This window comes from Aplysia californica, unplaced genomic scaffold (genome assembly GCF_000002075.1).
Source record: "Aplysia californica isolate F4 #8 unplaced genomic scaffold, AplCal3.0 scaffold00169, whole genome shotgun sequence".
NCBI lineage: Eukaryota > Metazoa > Mollusca > Gastropoda > Aplysiida > Aplysiidae > Aplysia > Aplysia californica.
The window spans coordinates 735,604-741,404 of NW_004797439.1; the positions used below are offsets into that span (position 1 = coordinate 735,604).

General features: G+C 38.9%; 1 protein-coding gene across 4 annotated transcripts in view; it reads left to right on the forward strand.

Annotated features, from left to right (window-relative positions):
* Positions 1-5,801, forward strand: part of LOC101847421 (RYamide receptor) — a 245,911-nt gene that overhangs the window by 158,556 nt on the left and 81,554 nt on the right. The window lies entirely within an intron of this gene.

The window sequence follows — 5,801 nt, forward strand, 5'->3', positions numbered from 1 at the left end:
TCTCTCTCTCTCTCTCTCTCTCTCTCTCTCTCTCTCTCTCTCTCTCTCTCTTTCTCAGCCAAGGTTGATCCAGACAGGCGGGGTCCAACCAACCCGTCTTCTATAATTATGATCTATATTGTGTCAATTGGGGAGTAGAATATTTACTGTTACTTTACAGGAATTGCTAGAATAATCTACCTCTCGCTGCAGTCATTCTTCCCCCAACAAGCGGACGGTCATTAAGACACGCGAAGAAGCATACAGCACCTTTATGCACTCTTTTCATGATATACCAGCTCTGTGTACAATCTCTCACAAGAGTCCCCAGGCTCCAAATATAGCATCAACGTCAAACTTGCGCGAAATGGTTCTTTTTCTCCTTTACGCGCATATTATAATCTGTGTTTGTTGTTGCTGTCGCTGTTGTTATTGTTGTTTTCCTGGTCAAGTCCCTCTTTTTGTAGTTGTAGTCGTTGTTGAAGTTGTAGTCGTTGTTGTTGTTACTGTTGTTGTTGTTGCTGTTGTTGTTTTCCTGGTCAAGTCCCTATTTTTTGTGTTGTCATGTTAATAATCGTTTGGGCTTTTTTTGTATCAGACAATCGTTGACTTAAAAAAAGAAATAATAATGATAATGATAAAGATTTCTCTTCAATGACCTCTGTAGGGAAATTTGGTTTACAAATACGATGAATAGATGGTACGCGTATATACATAAATACATACATACAGAAACATACAGTCTACAAACCCGCCATTCTCCTCTGTTCAACGATCTTTCTTTTTTTAGCAAGGGTTACTTTACTATGCCCAAGGACAAACCCCAGTGACCACCTTCGAAAAAAGCTGTGTAACTGACGCATAAATATATGTATATATAGTGGTTGGCTTTTATTGTGAGTCTAAACACATTAACCACTCAGCCACTGGAGACCTCAAGGAAGCGAGAACATGAGTAAGTAAACACAGCAATGATATTTCAACACCAATGAGAAGCAAAAAAAGAAACAACAAACAACAACAACAACAACCAAACAAACAAAACGCCAGAACAAATGGTATGAATATCAACTCTTTGAGTACGTTCATTCTGCTAATTTGACAACATTTGAACGTGCACTATTTTTAGGGCTTAGCGTCATTATTCAAACAGACTGTTTCCTTTTTTCTGTTTTCTTAATCCTTTGTGGGCGTAGTGGACACATACGGCCGATCAGCAGCAGACCAAAGCCAAAAATGCTGCACTTTTCGAATCATTTTACACAAATCAAAAATACGAGTTTGCATTTTGATTGCATGCATATCGTTGCCTGCCTTTATAAGTTTCAGATAAATAAAACAGAATTGAAATATCTGTGTATGAATAAGGACGTTATGCCTCGTCTTTTAAAGTACCCCGAAACAACACGTCTTCAAGCATACAGAATTCGCGTCTTCAGTGAGTTTATCTGAAACTTTTAAAAGGCATGCACCAACATACATACAAACAAATGTACAAACTCGTGTTTCTGATTTGTGTATGATGGTTTGAAATGTGCCAATACATTTCATTTGCTCTGATGCTCATCGGACGTATGTACCCGCTACGTCCACAAATGATTAATGGTTTAGTCAAGTCTATTTGTCGGTATTCTTCTGTTGTTGTTATTTTTTAAATTGCTTTTCGTTTTACCTTTTCTAGCTCTCTCAAGTTTCCCTTGAAGGTGGAAACCGTGCCCCCCCCCCTTCCCACTCCCCTTGCACAGACACAGACCGTGGGTTTAGAGGATGTTCTGGTGTGGTTTACTTCTTCTTTCACATCAAGCATCTATCTTCTTTACCTCTTCTCTTTTTTTCGTTTTCCTCTATCATAACACCTCTGATCCTCCGGCATTATATTATGACCTAAACCTAACTGTGTGGCAAGTGCTGTAAAATGCTTAATAAAACTAAATGAAAAGACACATACCCAATTTAAAGCATTTATAAATAAAAAAGACATATGCCCAATTTAAAGCATTTATAAATAAAAAAGACACATGCCCAATTTAAAGCATTTATAAATAAAAAGACACATAACCAATTTAAAGCATTTATAAATAAAAAAGACACATGCTCAATTTAAAGCATTTATTTTATCTTTCACCGACATTATAATCTTGTTTCTGAACTTAGTTTGTTTTCGACTTCTGTTTGATTTTTGAAGTCTCTGAAAGATCATAGGTAGAGTAACAATAATGTTATTGCCACATGCCAGAACTTTATAATCCCATTTGCCAGTTGCTATAATAAGAACATACTGCCTACGACTCAGATAGCGAGTATTTAGCCTTTAACGTCCCAGATTATAAGGCCAACTTTCACCATCAAAATGCGTGGGATTTAAGCAGATTGTACGACATAAGACTATCACCATTGCTTTCGAATTTGTCGACTTTATCACTAAGCATACTGACACTGAAGAAGCCAACGTATTAGCGAAGGCGATTATTAGAATGCTGCAGCATATACATGAAAAATAATAGAGGAAAATGTTATTAAAGATAAAGAGAAAGGGGAGACTAATAGCTTTGTGTAAGAATGTCGGGTTCTTTTGCTTTGGAACGTGCTTGAGTGAAGTTATTCTTTCAAGTTGTTTTAAAGGTAAGATTTACAATACGTCGTCTTCCTCCATCTTCATCGATCTCATCTCTTTAGTATTATCGTTTACGTTTCTTCCTTTCTCTCTATCTTTTTGTCTGGATACCTGCCAGTCATTTTTAATTGTTAGCCCCGCTTATTCATAGAGCTCTTCTGTTCATGTCTGTGATATTATGGATATCGTAATAGACTGCGTCGAGATAGTATTAGTTTCTGTGGAAGTGTGAGCGTCAATCTGAAGAGTGTATGTACGCACGTTCATCCGATTATATTTTGTAAGTATGAGACAAGTATGTAAGAAAATTATGCTGATGTGTCTTGTTTGTGTGTGATTCTGTGTGTGTGTGTATGTGTGTGTATGTGTGTGTGTGTGTGTATGTGTGTGTGTGTGTGTGTGTGTGTGCTCCTGCGTTTGTGTTTGTTTTTGTGTTGGTGTGTGTGTGTGTGTGTGTGTGTGTATGCGTGCGTGCGTATAAGTGTAGGTGTGTATATACATGTGTTTGTATGTGTGTTTGTGTATTTGTGTGTGTGTTTGTGTTTGTATGTGTGTATGTGTATATGAGTGTATATGCCTGTGTGTACATGTGTTCGTCCTTCCCCAAGTCCTCTTACCAGCCATTACCATAGTTTTGATAAACCGAAATTATTATTACGTGAACAAATATGATTCTGATGAAAACTACATTACATTTAATTTACTCTTGCAACTATTAAACATGTTGTTGTGTTGTTGTTGTTGTAGTTGCTGCTGTTGTTGTTGTTGTTATCGTTGTTGTTGTTGTTGTTGTTGTTGTTGTTGTTGTTGTTGTTGTTAATGTTGCTGTTTTTGCTGCCGATGGAGTTGTTATGTTTGTTGTTTTGGTTGTTTTTGTTATTGTTGTTGTTGTTGCTATCGTTTTTGCTGTTGTTATGTTTGTTGCTGCTGTTGTTGTTAGAGTTGTTGTTGTTATCGATGTTGCTGTTACTGTTGTTGTTGTTGTTGTTGACATCGTTGTTGCTGTTGTTGTTGTTGTTGTTGTTGTTGTTGTTGTCGTCGTTGTTGCAGCCGCTACGTTTGTTGTTCTCGTTGCTACTATTCTTGCGGTTGTCGTTGCTGTTTTGTTAACCCTCAATCTGCAACATGTTAGGCTAACAAAAATAGATAAAGAGTTGATACTTAAATAAATATAAAAATAACAGTCAGTTAATCAATTTCAAGACTAACAACCAGTCGGTGAGTTCAAATTCTTTGATTCTATAAATCTGATATTACTTAGCATGTAAAAGTGGGTGGTTGGTGGTTACTCCGCTGTGGTTGCCCCTCCTTTCCAACCCAATATTTATTATCTTTCATTTCTTCATTGTGGCGTCGGTAGTCAAGTGATTAGCCTACCGGACTCGTAACCATGAGGTTGTGGGTTCAGGGTTCGAGCGTCAGGCCCGACCTTTTGTCCTCGGGAAAGGCGTTTTACACGAAATTTCCTCTCTTCATCCAGGTTGGAATGGGTACCCGGTCACAGATAGCGAAAGATCTTGTCAGTATGTTAGTGTTTTAGCGATTATAAAATGGCAATTGTATGCTCATTGGAAGTTGAGATAATTTCAGAAAGCTACCATGTCTCCTGAGGTAACACTGCAGAGTGTAAGGCGCATAGAGCTTACTGAAGATTGGGAATCCGCACTTTACAAAGGCTAATTACTCTCTTGTTACCTAACCTTCGGCACTTATACGACCTAGTTGTGATGCAAGTACCTGAAAACTCGAGCTTAAATGTTTAAAAAAAAACATTTTTAAAGGACGGTCACGATATTTTACAAGCTAGCAGACTTCCAGTTAAGACTGATAAAATTCGATGGAAGGAAACTGGACGAATGAGTTGCACATCTTGGGAGAGCACAGCCCCCTCCTCCCAATCACTTTAAAGGGCAATATTTGCTCTAGTTACTGCACAAATCGAAACCTAAGTAACTAGCCAGGGGCAATCAGACAATGAAAAGGGCGACTACCCTTGCTCGGGAGACTTGGTCAAGACGATTGATCATGGAAGTTGATTACCCTTCCCTCGACTGACGTTGTCAGTACTTAATGATGACTGATTGCTCAAGAGACGATCAGCTTCATCATCGAACGATCAGGAAAGACGAATCGGATTCTCTGGACGGAAACACAACGAGGGGGTCTTATGAGAATATAAGTGAGTGTGTGTATGCGTTAAAAGCCCCTATCAACACTTTTGTGTTATCTAAGAGAGGCGGGACCTCCGAATTTAATTTATGTCTCCGATAGGACCAGGCCAAATGGGTTGAGGGCCTTGAAAACTTCACAAGATGATCAGACTTCAAGAACGCCCAGTTTGGGATTCGAACTAGGGCCATCCGTTCTGTAGTCCAACATGATACCAACTAGGCTAACGGGGTACCCTATAAGAATGTAGAGTTGGTAAAGAATATTATAATGGGTTCGAATGAAGGGCCTTCGTTTACACCCGTAAGTTAGTCGTTGCGATGAGAGGCTGCGTTGTATACCTTGTATGATACACTGGTTTGACTCTCTCTCTCTCTCTTTCTCTCTCTCTCTCTCTCTCTCTCTCTCTCTCTCTCTCTCTCTCTGTCTTTTGGATATTTTGTTTGATATCGTGGTGAAATCAGGCGCCCGTCAAGATAATGAAAACGAAGAAACTGATATACTTTTCCGCACGGTAGGCAATAATTATCTGATTATTTTTTGTTTGTTTTTGTTTTGGGCTCAATCCACTTTTTTGTGAATTCAAAAACACGCCCCGGGCGTAAAGTTTACAGAAAATCGCTGATCAAAGGCACAAAAAAGGATATTTGCAGTTTCCAAGGACACTATACAGCTTTGAGTGTCACCAAATTGTGCGGCTATTTTCTCGCTAAGTTTACCTCTGACTCCATGCGACCCCCAGATCTTCCAGTCGTAAATATCTCAACCTTTACTCAAGGTCGTACGTGGGTATAGTTTTCACTGAAAGAAGACAAAGAAACAATCTTTAAGATTAGGAAAATAACTCTAGATCTATATGCCGAAAAATTGACCAGCGCTGATTTCACCGAGTCGTAATACAATTTGTTTTGATAGCTCTAGGAGTTTCACAGTGCTCTCAATCCGCTTTGATCGGTCCCCTCTCGCAGTTAGATTTGTTGAATTAATTTCAACTTTACGTTCAGAGCTCGACTTGACCTGAAAGTGGCGAACCCCACCC